Source organism: Myotis myotis, unplaced genomic scaffold (genome assembly GCF_014108235.1).
Source record: "Myotis myotis isolate mMyoMyo1 unplaced genomic scaffold, mMyoMyo1.p scaffold_m19_p_3, whole genome shotgun sequence".
Lineage (NCBI taxonomy): Eukaryota > Metazoa > Chordata > Mammalia > Chiroptera > Vespertilionidae > Myotis > Myotis myotis.
The window spans coordinates 110,572,962-110,591,934 of NW_023416335.1; the positions used below are offsets into that span (position 1 = coordinate 110,572,962).

General features: G+C 42.0%; 1 protein-coding gene across 10 annotated transcripts in view; it reads left to right on the forward strand.

The window, feature by feature from the left end:
• Positions 1-18,973, forward strand: part of ZMYM2 (zinc finger MYM-type containing 2) — a 163,692-nt gene that overhangs the window by 71,011 nt on the left and 73,708 nt on the right. The window lies entirely within an intron of this gene.

Consider the following 18,973-nt stretch of genomic DNA (forward strand, 5'->3'; position numbering starts at 1 on the left):
GGGTGGTTGTAAATATGATTTCTCTCTCTTTTTTTTAAATCCTTACTGAGAACATTTTTTCCATTGCTTTTCAGAGAGAGTAGAAGGGAGGGAGGGAGCAGGAGAGAGAAAGAGAGAAACATCAATGTGAGAGCGACACATTGACTGCTTGACTCCCTCTCACACTTGATTGGAGTGCAGGAAGTGAACCTGCAATGGAGGTATATGTTCTTGACTGAGAATCGAACCCTTGACTATTAGGAGTGCAGGCTGCCACTAACCATCGAAAGACATTGGCCAGGGAGCAAATATGATTTTTCACATTGTTAAAGCTAGCTTAGGACTGATCATCTCATTTACTTTTCAGTTTTAATGTTAATTAAAAAAAAATCTTTAGCTTTGTAAGTATTGCATATGTCCCCCTTTTTCCCCATTGACCCCTTCTAGGACCAACCCTCTCCCTGCCTCCGGGCTTCACCACCAATTGTCTGTGTTCATGGGTTATACATACAGTATATGCATACAAGTTCTTTGGTTGATCACTTCCCCCACACCCTCCACCACCTTCCCTCTGAGATTCTGCAATCTGTTCTATTGCTTTTTTGTTGGTGGATCAATTTTGTTTATCAGCTTATTTTGTTCACTAGATTCCACATATGAGTGAGATAATGTGATACTTGTCTTTCTCTTACTGGGTTATTTAGCTGAGCATAATACTCTCCAGGTCCCTCCATGCTATCTCAAAGAGTAAGAGACCCTTCTTTTTTATTGCTGCATAGGATTCCATGGTATAAAAGTTCCATGGCTTTTTTAACCCATTCTCACTGAGGGGCGCTTGGGCTGTTTCCAGACCTTAGCTATTGTAAATTGTGCTACTATGAACATAGGGAAGCATACATTCTTTCTGATTGGTGTTACTGGTTTCTTAGGATATATTCCTAGAAGTGGGATCCCTGGGTCATATTTAATTTTTTGAGGAAACTCCATACTGTTTTCCATAATGGCTATACCAGTCTGCATTCTCACCAGCAGTATACTAGGGTTCCCCTTTCTCCATATCCTCACCAGCACTTGTCATTTGTCGATTTGTTGATGGTAGCCATTCTGACAGGTATGAGGTGACACCTCACTGTCGTTTGAATTTGTATCTCTCTGATGATCAGTGACTTTGAGCATCATCCTATCTAATCAAAGAGAAACATGGTAATTAGCCGTACCTCCGCTACCCTTCCCATTGGCTAATCAGGGCGATATGCAAATTAACTGCCAGCCAAGATGGCGGCCGGCAGCCAGGCAGCTTGAAGCGAACATGAGGCTTGCTTGCTTCAGTGATGGAGGAAGCTAACGTTCCCCGCCTGCCACTGCCGGCCTCTGAGCTTGCAGTTTAAAACATTGTTACAAATATAGAAGCAAAACAAAACCCCAGAAACCTGCTTTCAGACAGCCAGGATCTCAGAGCTGGAGTTGAAACAGTGTTTCGATTATAGAATCCAAACAAACCAGATACCTGCTTTCAGCAGCCGAGGCCTAAGAGCTGGAACCAAGCCTCAGAGCTAAAGCTGGCCCAGAATAAAAGAAAAAGAAAAAACGGAGCGATTGGGAGCTTCAGTCACCCGCCAGCCTGAAAACAGCCCTCAGCCCCTCATCCAGGCTGGCCAGGCACCCCCGTGGGGACCCGCACCCTGATCCAGGACACCCTTCAGGGCAAACCAGCCGGCCCCCACCCATGCACCAGGCCTCTATTGTATATAGTAAAAGGGTAATATGCCTCCCAGCACCGTGATCAGCGGAGCCGCGAGGCCTCCCGGCACTGGGATCAGCGTGACGGGGCAGCGCCCAAACCCCCAGATTGCCCTGCGGTTCTGTGTGTGACGGGGGCGGGGCCACAACCTCCCTGTCCGCCCTGCTCTGTTCGTGAGAGGGGAAGGCACCCCAACCCCCTGATCATCCCTGCTCTGTGCTCGATAGGGGGGAGCTCCCCAACCCCCTGATCGCCCTGCGGCTCTGTGTGTGACTGGGTGTGGTGCCTCAACCTCCCCCGGCCCCCCCCCCCCCCCCCCACGGTCCCTGCTCTGTGTGTGATGGCGTAGAGCCATAATCTCCCCATCGGCCCTGCCCTGAGCGTGACTGAGGGTGGCATCGCAACCTCCCGATCCGCCCTGCTCTGTGCATGACAGGGTGCGGTGCCCCAACTCCCCAGTCAGCCCTGCTCTGAGCCCGACCAGGGGCTGCTCCTAGGGATTGGGCCTGCCCTCTGCCACCCAGGAGCGGGCCTAAGCCAGCAGGTCGTTATCTCCCGAGGGGTCCCAGACTGCGAGAGGGTACAGGCCGGGCTGAGGGACCCCCCCTTCCCTCCCCCGAGTGCACACATTTTTGTGCACCGGGCCTCTAGTATGTATATAAAAAGCTAACATGCAAAGTCTCCCCTCAGGAGTTCGATTGCTCACTATGACATGTGCTGACCACCAGGGGGTGGCATGAAATGGAGGAATACCCCAACTGACAGCTGGGGGAGGAATGCCCCGGCTGGCAGAAAGAAGGCCCCCATCGCTGACCAGGCCTAGGGACCCTACCCGTGTACGAATTTTGTACAATGTTCCTCTCTCTCTATATATATAAAAGCCTAAGTGACTGGCCGACCAGCTGACTCACTGACTGGCTGACCAACCGACCAACCAGAAGCTGTGATGCACAGTGACCACCAGTGGGCAGATGCTCAACGCAGGAGCTGCCGAGCTGTGTTCACTTGGCAGCTGCGGTTCTCAGGTGATGCACTGGAACCAGAGAGGAGGGAGCCCAATTACTTGGTGTGTCACCCAGAACAGCCTTCTTGCAATCTGAGACCCCTCGGGATGTCACAGAGCCAGTTTTGGCCCGATCCCTGCAGGCCAGCCTGAGGGACCCCACAGGTGCACGAATCTGTGCACCACGCCTCTAGTTTAAGTATAATATGCCAAAAATCAGGTAGAGGTCAAAGTGGAAAAAAACTTACGTTTTGTGTGTGTGTGTGTGTGTGTATGTGTGTGTGTGTTTTCTCTAGTCCTCAGTACTGATTGTATATTCAAGAAGATTATGATCGATTTAATTAGGGATAGCTATAGTAATAAAAGTGTAATATGCAAATCAACTGAATGACTGAACAGCAGAACGACCATCTGGACCACCTTCTGAACAACCACGCTATGACATGTACTGGCGCCAGGTCAGCCAAGGCCAGTGCGATGTGATTGGTCGGGGGGCCCCGCCATCGCCCTGCAGACGAAGGCACAGGCCACCCTCTGCGGGGCTATCAATGGGGGGGCTCTGCGATCAGTCGCCCCAAAGAGGGAGGCGCAGGCCACTGGCCGATAGGGCAATCGATGGGGGAGGGAGGACTCCATGATTGCCCTAAAGAGGGAGGCCCGGGCTATCTGGTTTGCAGCACTGTGGTGGGTGGGCAGGGGCCTCCCTCTGTGGGGCCATTGATCTGGGGGCCCTGGGATCAATCGCCCCGCAGAGGGAGGCCCAGGCCAGCCAAGTGATTGTACCTCACACCTGTCGCCTGCAGAAGGAGGTGACCGGTGGCTGGGAGGTTGGGGGCAGTGCCGCACAGATGGCAAGCAAAGCCCTGATAGGCCCTGATCACCGGCCAAGCCTAGAGACCCTCCTTGAGGGCTCCTGGATTGCGAGAGGGCGCAGGCTGGGCTGAGGGACACCCCCCCTCCTGTTCAGAGATTTCATGCACCGGGCCTCTAGTCTATATATATAAACGGCTAATATGCTAAGTGTTCATCCAGGTAAATCCACGTAGCAACGAGCGGCTTCCTCTCCCTAGTGACAACTAGCCTCCTTCCAATTTCTTCAGCCCAGGAACACACAACTTGCTTCATAGGTGGAAATATTTTACACTAACCAAATGTCTGTGAAGCATTTTCCTGTGCCTCATCTCATTTGATCCTCACAAAGGTCCAGGAGTAGCTAGATAGGGGACTCGATGGAATCCTATCTTCATTAGCCGGAAAACGGAGATTTAGGAAGCTTAGAAACTTGACCTGACTGAAAAGAAGTAGGAAATGGTGGACCTTGAAAATGACTTCAGGTTTTCTCACTGCGCAGAGTATAGTCAAACACTGCTGCAGTTAAATATATGACCCTTCTCCCTGCGTGATCTATCTTTTTAAAAAACATATTTTGTATTGATTTTTTACAGAGAGGAAGGGAGAGGGACAGAGAGTTAGAAACATCAATGAGAGAGAAACATCGATAAGCTGCCTCCTGCACACTTTCCACTGGGGATGTGCTTGCAACTAAGTTATATACCCTTGACCGGAATTGAACCTGGGACCCTTCGGTCAGCAGGCTGACACTCTATCCACTGAGCCAAAGCAGCCGGAGCGCTCCCCACGTGATCTATAATAATAATCTGCTTTGTGTTGATATTTACTGCTGTGTTGCTGACAATTACCTGAAAGAGAAGTTGGGGTGCTTCACTGGGCTGGAAAAAGTGTGGCTACATAAGAAAGCAGGTTTAATTAAGCAAGATTATTCTATATCTGTAAAAGGCTAAGTTGACTTGTGCATACGGGGTGCATATAAATCTCTTGCTGGCGCCAATTGCACATGTGTGTTTTGATCTGTCATTGTCGATTGTGAATTTGGTTGACACTTCTATTATAGAGAAAGGGCGAATAGCGATATTAAAATATTTCTTGTAATTCATTTACTTTCAGTGTGCATGCATTTGTGCACTGGGCCACTAGTTTTTTCATAAGTCTCTTGGCAATCTGTATGTCCTCTTTGGAGAAGTGTCTATTTAGGGCCTTTGCCCGTTTTTCAATTGAATTGTCTGTCATCCTTCTGTTAAGTTGTATGAGTTCCTTACATATATTGGATGTTAACCCTTTATCAGATGTATCATTGCCATGTATGTTTTCCCATACAGTGGGTTCTCTTCATTTTTTTTTGGTGGTTTCTTGCTGTGCAGAAGCTTTTTTATTTTGATGTAATCCCATTTATTTAGTTTCCTTTGCCCTAGGGCAGTGGTCGGCAAACTCATTAGTCAACAGAGCCAAATATCAACAGTACAACGATTGAAATTTCTTTTGAGAGCCAAATTTTTTAAACTTAAACTATATAGGTAGTTACGTTGTTATTAACTTAATTAGGGTACTCCTAAGGCTTACGAAGAGCCACACTCAAGGGCCAAAGAGCCGCATGTGGCTCGCGAGCCACAGTTTGCCGACCACAGCCCTAGGAGATGTATCCATATACATATGTTGACACGAGAGATGCCTGAGATTTTGCTGCGTATGGTTTCTTTTGGATTTTTATGGTTTCACGACTTTAAGTTTTTATCCATTCTGAGTGTATTTTTGTTAATGGTTTGAGTTTGTTTCATTTTTTTGCATGTATCGTCCAGTATTCTCAACACCATTTATTGAAGAGCCTCTCTTGACTCCATCGTATGCTCTTGCCTCCTTTGTCAAATATTAATTGAGCGTAATGGCTTGGGTGGATTTCTGGGTTCTCTTTTCTGTTCCATTGATCTATATTCCTGTTCTTGTGCCAGTACCAGGCTATTTTGATTATGGTGGCTTTGTAGTATAACTTGAAATCTGGTATTGTGATTCCTCCGACTTTTTTGTTCTCAAAATTGCTGCAGCTATTAGGGGTCTTTTTTGATTCTAAGTAAATTTTTGAAGTATTCTAGATCTGTGAAATATGCTGTTGTTATTTTAATAGGGATTGCCTTGAATCTGTAGATTGCCTTGGAGATTATGGACATTTTAATGATGTTATTTTTACCAACCCATAACACGGTATATTCTACAATTGTTTATATCTTCCTCTCTCTCTTTTTTCAACATCCTGTAGTTTTCCAAGTACACGTCTTTTGCCCTCCTTAATTTTAAGTTCATTCCTAAATATGTTATTTTTTTTTGTTGCAATGATAAGTGTGATTTTTTGTGTAGTTTCTCTTTCTGAGAATTCATTGTTGATGTATAAAATAGCCATCAGTTGTTAGGTGCTGATTTTGTATTCTGCATTGCCACATTTATTTATTAAATCTAGTAGTTTTTGGTGGCATCTTCAGGGTTTTCTATGTGCAGTATCATGTCATTTGCAAGTTATAAGAGTTTTGGATGCCTTTTATTTCTTTTTTTTGTTAGATCACTATGGCTAGGACTTCCTGTAACTATGTTGAATAAGGGTGGTCAAAATGACATACCTGTCTTGTTCCTTTTCTTAAGGGAAATGGTTTTAGTTTTTCCCATTGAGTATGATGCTTGGTGTAGGATTGTCATATAGGCCCTTTGTCATGTTAAGATATACTCCCTCTATTTCTACTTTGCTGAGAATTTTTATCATATATGTGTGTTGGATTTTGTCAGATGCTTTTTCTGTACCTATCAATATGATCACGGGATTTTTGTCTTTCAATTTGTTTATGTTATGTATCACGTTTATTGATTGACAAGTATTGTACTAGCCTTGCATCCCTGGAATAAATTTGAGTTGGTCATGGTGTATGCTCTTTTTAATATATTGCTGGATTCTATTTGCTAATATTTTGTTGAGGATTTTAGCATCTATGTTCATCAGGGATATTGGCCTGTAATTCTCTTTCTTTGTAGTGTTTTTATCAGGTTTTGGAATTAGGATAATGTGGCTTCATAATAAGAGCTTAGAAGTGTTCCTCTTGAATATATTGGAATAGGTTGAGGAGTATAGGTGTTAGTTCTTCTTTGAATGTTTGGTAAAACTTCCAGTGAAGCCGTCCCGACCTAGGGATTTTTTTTTTTTTAAATATGTTTTATTGATTTTTTACAGAGAGGAAGGGAGAGAGATAGTTAGAAACATCGATGAGAGAGAAACATCGACCAGCTGCCTCCTGTACACCTCCCACTGGGGATGTGCCCGCAACCCAGGTACATGCCCTTGACCGGAATCGAACCTGGGACCCTTCAGTCCACAGGCCGACGCTCTATCCACTGAGCCAAACCAGTTTTGGCTCCAGGGAGTTTTTTGATGACTGCTTCTATTTGCTCACTTGTGATTAGCCTATTCGGGTTTTCTGATTCTTTCTGATTCAGTTTTGGGAGATTGTATTTTTTCTAGGAATTTGTCCATTTTACCCACATTGTCCATGTCGTTGGCCTATAGTTGTTCATAGTATTTTCTTTTTTTAATATATTTTATTGATTTTTTAAAGAGAGGAAGGGAGAGGGATAGAGAGTTAGAAACATCGATGAGAGAGAAACATCGATCAGCTGCCTCCTGCACACCCCCCACTGGGGATGTGCCCGCAACCAAGGTACATGCCCTTGACTGGAATCGAACCTGGGACCCTTCAGTCCGCAGGCTGATGATCTATCCACTGAGCCAAACCGGTCAGGCCATAGTATTTTCTTAAAATCCTTTTTATTTCTGTGGTGTAAGTGGTTACTTCTCTGCTTTCATTTAATTTATTTGGGTCCTCTCTGTTTCTTGATGAATCTCTGTAATGGTTCATCAATCTTATTTATCCCTTCAAAGAATCAGCGCTTGGTTTCATTGATTTTATTGTATTGTTTTCTTAGTCTCTATGTTATTTATTTCTGCTCTAATCTTTATTATTTCCTTCCTTCTACTTTCTCTGGGCTTTTCTTATTGTTCTTTTTGAGTTCTTTAAGTTGTCGGGTTAAATAGTTTATTTTTAATTTTTGTGTGTTTTGTGGTAGGCTTATAGTCCTATGAACCTCTCTCTCAGGACTGCTTATGCTGTGTCTCAGATTTTGGATTGTTGTGTGTTCACTTTCATTTGTTTGCAGATCTTATTGGTAACCCATTCATTGTTTAATATCATGCTATTTAACCTCCAGGTGTTTGAAAGTTTTGGGTATTTTTACTGTAGTTGATTTCTAATTTCATTCCACTGTGGTCTGAGAAGATTCTTGATATTACTTCAGTCTTCTTGAACTTGTAGGGACTTGTTTTGTGTCTTAACATGTGGTCTGTCTTTTTTAATAACCCATGTGCACTTGAGAAGAATGTATATTCTGCAGCTTTGGTGTGAAATGTTCTATAACAGTGGTTCTCAACCTTCCTAATGCCGCACGCGACCCTTTAATACAGTTCCTCATGTTGTGGTGACCCCCAACCATAAAATTATTTTCGTTGCTACTTCATAACTCTAATTTTGCTACTGTTATGAATTGTAATGTAAATATCTGATATGCAGGATGTATTTTCATTGTTACAAATTGAACATAATTAAAGCATAGTGATTAATCACAAAAAGAATATGTAATTATATATGTGTTTTCCGATAGTCTTAGGCGACCCCTGTGAAAGGGTCGTTCGACCCCCAAAGGGGTCAAGACCCACAGGTTGAGAACCGCTATTCTATAATGTCAACTAAATCCATCTGACCCAGTATGTTCTTTAGAGTCACTGTTTCCTTGTTAAATTTTTGTCTGGAAGACCTATACAGTGAAGTCAGTGGGGTGTTAATTTCCCTGGTATTACTGTATGGTTGTAGATCCTCTAAAAGCTTTTTTATATATTTAGGTGCTCATATATTGGGTGCATATGTGTTTACTAGGGTTATATCCTCTTCTTGGATCGATCCCTTTCGTATTACGTAGTGACCTTTGTTGACTCTTGTGATGTCCTTCATTTTAAAGTCTATTTTGTCAAATATGAGTATTGCTATGCCAGCTTATTTTTCTTCCCATTTGCATGGAAAATTTTTTTCATCCCTTCACTCTCATCCTTTGTGAGTCCTATGTTCTGAAGTGGGTTTCTTGTAGACGCCATGTATACTGGTTGACCCTGTGCCTTTTGATGAGAGCATTTAATCCATTTACATTTAAGGTTATTATTGATAGGTATTTATTCATTGCTATTTTAATCAGTATGCCTAAGTTTCTCTATTTATTCTTCTTATTACAGCAGTACCTTTAGCATTTCTTGTAATCTTGGCTTGGTGGTCATGAACTCCTTTAGTTTTCTTTTGTCTGGAAAGGTTTTTATTTCACAGTCTATTTTGAATGATAGCCTTGTGGGAAATAATAATCTGGGTTTTGATCCTTGTTTTGCATTACCTTGAATACTTCATGCCATACCCTTCTGGCCTGAAGAGTTTCCGTTGACCAATAAAATAATAGCCTTTGGGAGCGGTTTTGTAGGTAACAGTTTGCTTTTCTCTTGCTGCCTTTTACAAAAGACTAGAGTCCCAGTGCACAAAATTCGTACATGGAAGGGTGTCCCTCAGTCCGGCCTGCACCCTCTCCAATCCGGGACACCCACAGGGATCGGGCCTAAACTGGCATTTGGACATCCCTCTCGCAATCCGGGACCGCTAGGTCCTAACCACTTGCCTACCTGCCTGCCTGATCACCCCTAACCGCCTCTGCCTGCCAGCCTGATGCCCCTAATGGCTCCCCTGCTGGTCTGATTGCCTCCTAACTGCTCCTCTGACAGCCTGATTGCCCCCTAACTGAGCCTTGGCTGCTGGGCAGCCACCATCGGCGGTTTTCCTGAGCTGCAGGCTGGCCCTGGGCGACTGGACAGCCACCATCCCCGGCTTGCCTGAAGCTCGGGCCGGCCTTGGGCTGCTGTGCAGCTGCCATCCCTGGCTTCCCTGAGCCTTGGGCCGGCCCTGGGTGGCTGGGCAGCCACTATCCCTGGCTTGCCTGAGCTTGCAGCTGCCATTCCTGGCTCTCCTAAGCCTTGGGCCAGTCCTGGTCAGCGGCAGCCGCCATCTGTGGCTTGCCTGAGCCTCAGGTAGCTGCTTTGGCTTTATCCGGATGGTCATCTGGAATACGTCAGCATACTACCCTTTTATTAGTATAGGTTCTTTGTTTATCTTTAATTTTTGGCAGTTTAATTATGATGTGTCTCGGTGTGGGCCTGTTTGGGTTCTTCTTGCTTGGGACTCTGTCTACTGTACTTGCGTGACGTTTTCCTTCACCTGGTTAGGGAACTTTTCTGCCATTATTTCTTCAAACATGTTCTCTGTCCCTTTCTCCCTCTTCTGGGACACCCACTGAATAAATATTTTTTTTTGTTTCATGTTGTCCCACAGCTCCCTTAAGCTGTCTTCCTGTTTTTTCCTTTTGGTTCACTGCTTGATTTTTTTTTCTACCCTGTCTTCCAATTCACTGATCAGATCCTCAGCTCTCCTGATCCGCTGTTTTTACTATATCCTTTTTCATGCTGTTTAGTTTGTTTACCACCATTATTCTGAACTCTATATCAGATACTTATCTCTGTTTCATTTATCTATTCTTCTGGACAATTCTTTTGTTCTCTCATTTGGGGGTTGATTCTTTGTCTCCTCATTTTTGGGTTCCTGTTTGGGTTTCTGACTATGTCTTAGATTTGCTACGCTTCTTAATCTCTAGTGCAGGACAGTGTCAAACGCTGTTTCAGACTACTTAGATCAGGCAAAGGTTCAAAGCCTCCAGATACCACCTCTGCTTGCAGACTGATTGGATTTAGTCTTTAGTAACCTCAGGCCAGAGGTGGGATGAGTGGTTTTCCAACAGAGTGGGGCAGTTGCTTCTGCCTGGAGGTTAATTGTTTTTCTCAGTCTATTAATGTGCCTCAGAAACTACACAGGGTGGGGTAAGGAGTTTTCCAATATGGAAGGGCAACTGTGTTCCCCGTGGCAAAAACCACATGAATAGCAAAGTTCTGCCTGAGAAAGATGTCCTCTGCAGGTTCAGGGAACAACCCAATACAATAAACGGGGGTGTCTGCCTTGTGAGCTCTAACCCCAGATCCCCCAACCCTGGCTTCTCCCCACAGAGCTGCAGTCCTGTCTGCCTTTCCTTGCTGCAGCCCAAGGTGAGTGGCTGCACATGAAATTTTGTGCCTTGTCCCTTTAGGAGGGTGCCTGCATTTCCAGCATCTGGCAGACAGCAACCCTGCTGCTTTTCACAGCTAGATGTTAAGTGGGCACCTTTCTCAGTTCTGGTACTCTCTGCAGGGTGGCCCAGCTTGCGGTTTATACCCCAGAGTTCTCAGTGGCAGCCCCCCACAGCTGAGATATCTCTCCAGAACTTCATCTGCTGTCTATGGGGTCCTGTCCATCCCTTTCGCACCTCTGCCCTTTTTTCCTGTCTCTGTGTGGTATCCGCTTTCCATCCTTGGTTATCAGGGTTCTCTACAGCTTGTTTTTAGTTGATTATTCTGGATGATTTTTTTTGTATTTTCATTGTAATTCCAGTTTGGTCCTGGGAACATGTCTTTGTAGCATCCATTTACTTTGTTGCCCTTTTAATCTCTCAAGGTTAAGTTTGATTTTATGATCTTTTGAATTAGTTTATTTTGAATTTATACTCATGATTCAAAAGTAAAGTGTACATAAGAAGATATACTCAGGCCCTGACTGGTTTGGCTCAGTGGATAGAGCATCGTCCTGCGGACGGAAGGGTCCCGGGTTTGATTCTGGTCGGGGGCATGTGCCTTTGTTGCGGGCACATCCCCAGTGTGGGGTGTGCAGGAGGCAGCTGATCAATGTTTCTTTCTCGTCGATGTTTCTAACTCTCTATCCCTCTCCCTTTCTCTCTGTAAAAAATCAATAAAAAAAAAGATATACTCAGAAAATTCCTGCTCCTATTTCTGTCTTCTCCTCTTGTTTTCTATTCATTCTCTTTTTTCCTCAATTAGATTCCTTGTTCATTTACTTTTTTAGTTGCAGTTATTGCTAGATGTGGATTTATTGGCATTTTATTGTTCATATTTTTTATCTTTTACTCTTCCTCTTCCCCCTTTTTCTTCATTTTAATGTTCATATTTTTTATCTTTTATTTCTCCTCCTCCTCCTTATTTCAGGGCTGTTTTCTCTGTGAATTATTTGTTTACATCTTTTACCCATTTTTTTTTGTTTGGGCTTTGATCTTCTCTTCCCTCCTCACCCCCATTTATTTGAACATTTATTTTTATGAGCAAAATGCATTGGTAATTTGTTCATGAAATAATTATTGACCACCTACTATGTTGCAGGTACTGCTCTTGTTGCTGGGAATGGAAAGTAAAGTAGACATAGTTCCTGCTTCATAGGATTTGCAAGGGGGAGGAATACTTTCAGTTTGTTAATATAAGGAAAGCTATAATGTTGATGGAAATGATTACACTAATGATAAACTCCAGGACTTTTTAAAAAATTTTTTATTGATTAAGTTATTACATATGTGTTCTTATCCCCACATTACCCCCTATCTCCCCCACTCATGCCCTCACCCCCCTGTTGTCTGTGTCCTTTGGTTAGGCCTTTATGCTTGCATATAAGTCCTTTGGTTGATCTAACCTCCAGGACTTTTGATGTTGCTGATATTGTTGGTATTGTTAGGAGTGCTAGCTTTAGTTAGTTTGCTTTGGTTAAAATTCAGGCCCCACCAGTTATCATCTATGTTCCAGGTAAATTAGCTTCCCTGTGCCTGGCTTTGTTTTCATCAGGTATAAAGTTGTGGACCTAGTAATCTGTCTCATAGTGTTACTAAAAAAATCAAATCTGAGTCTTTTGCCTTGATTTTTAAGATCCTACTTCTAGTAAATGAACACTACCAATTCTCAATCAGCTTATTTTGTATTCTTTCCTGTTTACTTTCCCCTTTCCCTTCCTCAAAAGGTAACCACTAATTGTGTGTTTTCATGGTTTGACTTATTTATAAATATTATGTAAACTAGAGACCTGGTGCACGAAATTCATTTACTGGGGTGGGTTGGGGGGTGGGAGGTGTCCCTCAGCCCGGCCTGCGTCCTCTCACAATCCAGGACCTCTCGGGGGAATGTTGGGCCTAAACCGGCAGTTGGACATCTCTCTCGCAATCTGGGACGCTGCATGCACCAGTGACCATACTTTTCATACAGGTGCAAGGCATCTTGCTGTTGTATGGGCAGCTACATTTTTTTGCCCTTATTATAAAAAGTAGTACATAACATCATCCTTTTGAGGCAGTAATACCATTTTCCCCATCTTCTGGGTGGTAAAACTGAAGCAGAGAGAAGTAATTGGCTTTGTCACACAGTTTTAAGTGTCAGAATCAGGGCTGACCACAAAATGTCCAAGCCAGAGTCCATGCATGTCATCACTGCATCATCCTGTTTTTTCAGTGTTAGAGTAGCCTTTCCAGATTTTAATTTTTAAATCTAAGAGACTGTTCCCAATATATAGGGTAGGGTCCCTAGGCCTGGCTGGCCATCAGGGCCATCTGTGGGGTGACCGATGGGTGGGGCGATTGGGGGGCCCCGCTGGCACCGGCCTTGGTTGGTGGCCTGGTGTCGCCTGCTGGCCAGCCCCGCCCCCCGCCACCTCCTGTTGCTTTCCTCTCGGGGCAGCTCCTGCATTGAGTGTCTGCCTCCTGGTGGTCAGTGCGTGTCATAGAGACTGGTCGTTCCGCCTTTCGGTGGATTTGCATATTACGGTTTTATTTTATAGGATGGCATTAATAAGTAATGAGATTTATCTATGATATATATAACTGTGATTGGATGCTCATATACATTTTTTGCCATGTAGAATTTTAAATTTTAATATTGTCAAACTTAATGGTTTTCTATTATTACTTCTGGAAATTGCTTCATATATTCTTTTCATTTCTAGGCTATAAAAGGATACTTTTCATGTTTTCTCTTAATGTTTGTAAAGCTTCATTTTAACATTTACATCTTTAACCCACTCGGAATTTATTTTGGTCTGCAGTTGAGTTGTGGGTCAAATATCTGCTTCCAAATGACTGACCTTGAGACTCAGCGTGTTTTTGATGTCAAAGTGTTCTTCATAGTGCAAGGGATTTCATTCCACTTATTACATCAGTATTTTTGTTAACTTTTCATAAATTTTTATCTTTCGTTATTTTAAATGACTTTTTTTCTTCCATTATTTTCATAAAGGAAAAAACTAAATCCTTTATGATTAAACATATAAAAGGTCTGTAATTTTTGTTGTGGTGGTGTCTTTATCAGTCTTTGGAATTAGGGTAATGCTGACCTAATACAATAGGGGTGGGAAATGTTCCATTCTCTTGTGACTTTTAGAAGAGTTTGAGAAGAATTCATGTCAGTTCTTTTTTAAAATGTTTGTCAGAGTTCTTCAGGGAAGCCACTGGTCCTGGGCTTTTCTTTGTCGCAAGGTTTGTGATGACTGATTTAACCTCTACTTACCAATCTGTTGATCTTTTCTGTTTAGTGTGGAGTTGATTTTAGTGGTTCCTCTGTTTTAAGGAATTTGTTTATTTCTTTTATGTTACCTCAGTTTTTGGTGTATAATTGTTCATAGTATTTAATTAGTTTTTTGAGACTTTTTTTGGTGGCCTAACGTACGATCTGTCCTGGAGAATCTTTTATGTGAAATTGGAAGACTATTTATTCTGCTATTGTTGAGTGGAGTACTTTGTCTGTTAGCTCTAGTTGTTTTACAATGTTATTCAAATCCTGTATTTAATTATTGAAATTTTGTCTGGGTGTTCTACCCATTATTGAAAGTGATTACTTAATAACCATTCTAGCTGTTATTCTACTCTTTGTCAGTGTTTACTTAGTATATTTTGGGACTCTGGTATTTGGTGCATATATGTTTACAATTATATCTTATTTTTAAAAAATCTTTTTTGTTGAAGGTATTACAGATATCCCTCTTTTATCCCCCCGTTCTTCCTCTCCAGCTCATTCCTACTCCTCCCCACCCTATTGTCTGTGTCCATAGATAATACACACACACACACACACACACACACACACACACAAGTTCTTTGATTAATCTCTTCCTGCCCTCCTTTACCCTTCCCTCTGATATTTGTCAGTCTGTTCCATGTTTCTATGCCTCTGGTTCTATTTTATTCATCATTTTATTTTGTTCCTTAGATTCCTTGTTCATTTATTTTGATTTTTAGACTCAATTGTTGATAGATATGTATTTATTGCCATTTTATTGTTCATGTTTTTAATTTTTTTCTCTTCTCCTCTGTCTCCCTCTTTTCCTTTTTGTCCTCCTCTCCTCCTCCTCCTCCTCCTCCTCCTCCTCCTCCTCCTCCTCCTCCTCCTCCTCCTCCCTTTCCCCCTTCTCTTCCTCTTCTCCTTTCTCCTCCTCCTCCTTTTCTTCTTCATCCTCCCTCTCCTCCTCCTTCTTCTCCTCATTCTCCTCCTCCTCCTCTTCTCTCCTCTCCTTCCAGCACCTCCATGATGCGAATGTTGGTATGTTTTAATTTGTCCCAGAGGCTCCTTAAACTATCTTCATATTTTTGGATTCTTTTTTCTTTTTGCTCTTCTGATTGGTTGTTTTTTGCTTCCTCAATTTCAAATCATTGATTTGATTCTTGGAATCCTCTAATCTACTGCTAAATCCCTGTAAGTTATTCTTTATTTCTTTTTTTAAAAAAAATATATTTTATTGATCTTTACAGAGAGGAAGGGAGAGGGATAGAGAGTCAGAAACATCGATGAGAGAGAAAGATTGACCAGCCGCCTCCCGCACACCCCCACTGGAGATGTGCCCGCAACCAAGGTACATGCCCCTGACCAGAATCGAACCTGGGACCTTTCAGTCCCCAGGCCGACACTCTATCCACTGAGCCAAACCGGTCAGGGCTTCTTTATTTCTTTTAGTGTATGTTAGAGTGTTGGCCCGAGCACCAAAGGGTCAGGGGTTCACTTCCCAGTCAAGGTTGGATCCCCAGCCCTGGTGGAGGCTTGTTCTGGAGAAAACCAAATGATGTGTCTCTCTCACATTGATGTTTCTCCCCCCTACCCCCCACTCTTTCTAAAAAATCAATGGAAAATATATCCTCAGGTGAGGATTAACAATAGCAAACCCCCCTCCCCAAAACTGTTCCTATATAGCCGAATCCTCTTTTATGTCATAATAAATTACATTTTAATTACAAGTTAAAATTTAAGCATTGTATGCCTATTAGAGATTTACCATTATTTTTGTATATTTGTCTTTAAAATCATTTAGGAAATAAAAAGTGGTCTTACAAACCAAAAATATAATAATACTACTTTTTTTATTTGCCCATGTAGTTATTTATATATAGATCTTTATTCTTTCCAGTTACTGTAAAGTTTCCTTTCATTTCAGCATAAATCTTTGGCTGTCTAGTATTTCTTGTAGGGTAGGTCTAGTGGTAAGAATTCCCTCACCTTTTACTTGGGTATGTCTTTTTTTTCCTTCAGGTTTGAATAATAGTTTTGCTGGATTTATATTCTTATATGAATGTTGTTTTCTTTCAGCATTTCACATAATGTTGTGTCACTGCCTTTTGGCCTCCATGGTTCCTAGTGAGAAATTGGTGGGAAATATTACTGAGAATTCCTGGTACCTGCTGCTCTCAAGATTGTCTTCCAACAGTTTGATTATAATGTCTCTTGTGTGTCTCTTTTGAATTTTTTCTACTTGTAACTGTGATTTTTAGTTTTGCAGATTTGTGTTATCAAATTTTTGAACTTTTTAGCCATTATTTCTATAAATAATCTTTCTACCCTGTTCTGCTTTTCTTCTGGGCCTTTCATCATGCATTTGTCTATCCCACAGGTTCCTTAGGCTTTGTTCACTTTTCTTCATTCTTTTTTTAGTTTTTGCAGATACCCTCTTTTATCCCCCATTGTTCCCCTCCAACTCGTTCCTACTCTGCCCAAGGTCTTCACCACCCTATTGTCTGTGTCCATAGATAATGCATATATACCAGTATATGCACATAAGTTCTTTGGTTAATCTCTTCCTGCCCTCATTCTCTATAATTGTAATTTTGGCCTTGTTACTGCTAGTTGTTGGTGAAAGACCTGACTCAATTCTCATCGTGAAAGGTAGGAATTGAGTGGTAGCGACCTTACTACTTCCTCATGGGTAGAAGTTCATGCTGCTTACTTGGCTTTTTCTGCCATCAACTTGGCTGGGTGCTGGATCACCACATTGAAGCCGGCTAAGTTACAAGTCTAGGCCTCCACTTGGCCTTTGCTGGTGTGGGTGGGTTAGTGCCACATTTTTTTCCTGTGGTGTTTGTATAGAGTAGAAGGTCTATTGTCTAAAAGTTTTCTGTCTTCATATGCTGGCATTTCAGTTGTACTTTTCCATTTCTTTCGCTGGTTTCAAGATTATTTTTGTCTTAATTTTTAAATTTTATATTTGTTAATTCTCACCAAGGATATTTTTCCCATTGCTTTTCAGAGAGACTGACATAGAGGGGGACAGAAGGGGGAGAGAAACATCGATGTGAGAGAGACACATCTACTGGTTATCTCCTGCATGTGCCTCCACCAGAGGTCAGAGTGCAAACTCACATCTCAGGCACATGCTCTTGACTGGGAATCGAATCTGTGACTCTTTGGTGCTTGGGCTGGCACTCTAACCACTGAGACACAGTGGCCAGGGATGTCTTTTTTTTAATTCAATTTTTAATTTTATTCAGTTTTTTTTAGAAATTTAACTGTGATTTGTTTTGGTTTATCCCTTCTAGGGTTTGCTTCGTTTCTTCTGTTTGTGGGTTACTGTTTTTTGTCTAATTTGCAACATTTTCACCTTATTGAAGTAATGTTTGTTGTAATTCTCCATTGTGAAGTTCCTCTGCTTTCCGTTTTCATGTTGTACTCTTTGGAATGAAGGCAGTCTCTCCTTTAGTATGGAGTATACAGATACCTGGGATTTTTCTGCATAGGAAATTTATCTCTTCTACATTTATTAATTTATTCAATCATTTATTAATATTAGTAGGAACTCATGGATATTTATTTTAAATATACTTTTATTGAGAGAGAATCATTGATTGGCTGCCTCCTGCACCCCCCCTAAGGTTTGATATTTTTTTAATTGATTTCAAAGAGGAAGGTTAGAGGGATAGAGAGAGATAGAAACATCAGTGATGAGAGAGAATCTATTGATTGGCTGCCGTCTGCATGATTGGGGATTGAGCCTGCAATCTGGGTATATGCCCTGACCAGGAATCTAACCATGGCCTCCTGGTTCATAGGTCGATCCTCAACCACTGAGCACCACGTCTGGGCAGTATTGATATTTTTAAGAATATGTTTTTACTGATTTTAGAGAGAGAGAGGAAAAGAGAAGGAGAGAGAAATAAACATTAGTGTGCTGTCTCCTTTATGGCCCCCTATTGGGGATTGAGCCTGCAATATGGGAATGTGCCTTGACTGGAAATCAAGCCAGCAACCTCTTGGTGCATGGGATGATGCTTAACCAACTGAGCCACACCAGCCAGGGCCTGATTTTGTTTTAAATTTTTATTACAGTTTTTTTCTTTTTCTTTTCAGTTTTAGAATTTCCATTTGGTTTTTCTTCTATCTTCAATTTTTTTTTTTTTTTTTTTTAAGTAAGAATCTCTATTTATTAAGTGGCTTTTGTTTCTTGCAATTTTATCATGGCTGCCTGTTTGTCAGTTCATTCTAACATTGCTGTACTTTCAGTGTTAGCATCTATTGATTGTCTCTTTCCATTTACAGTGTTGTTTTCCTGGGTTTTGGTAGGATAAGTGAGTTTTTAAATTGCAGCCTAGACATTTGGGGTATTATTATACTGTGGTTCGTAATTAAACCTCTGTTTTAGCTGTATTTCTTTGACACTGCTCTCCCAGGGGGAGGAATGTGCCACCTCATTATTGCCAAGTGAAGGTAGAATTCAGGGTCTCCATTTGACCTCTGTTGACACCAATGGAGGGGGAGGATATTCTTGTTATGCTGGGTGGGTGTAGGAGTATCTTCTTGCTGCTCCCCACAGAGCCTCCACTGACACCAAATTGTTCCACTCTAGTGGACATAAAAAATATTCTTCATTTTTTCATTAAATAAAATAAAAGTTATATTAAAATACTGTTTCATCTTCGATTTTTAAAATATTATTTTCATTTGTTTTTTATAATTCCCATACTAAATGTTAATAACTTACAAGTAAATAAATAGGGATCCGTGCATATGTTGTTACTGATAAAGGAGCACCATCCAGATATATTTGGAGACCACTATCCAAGACACTCTAATGCAGTGGTTCTCAACCATCTCCCTTTAAATACAATTCCCC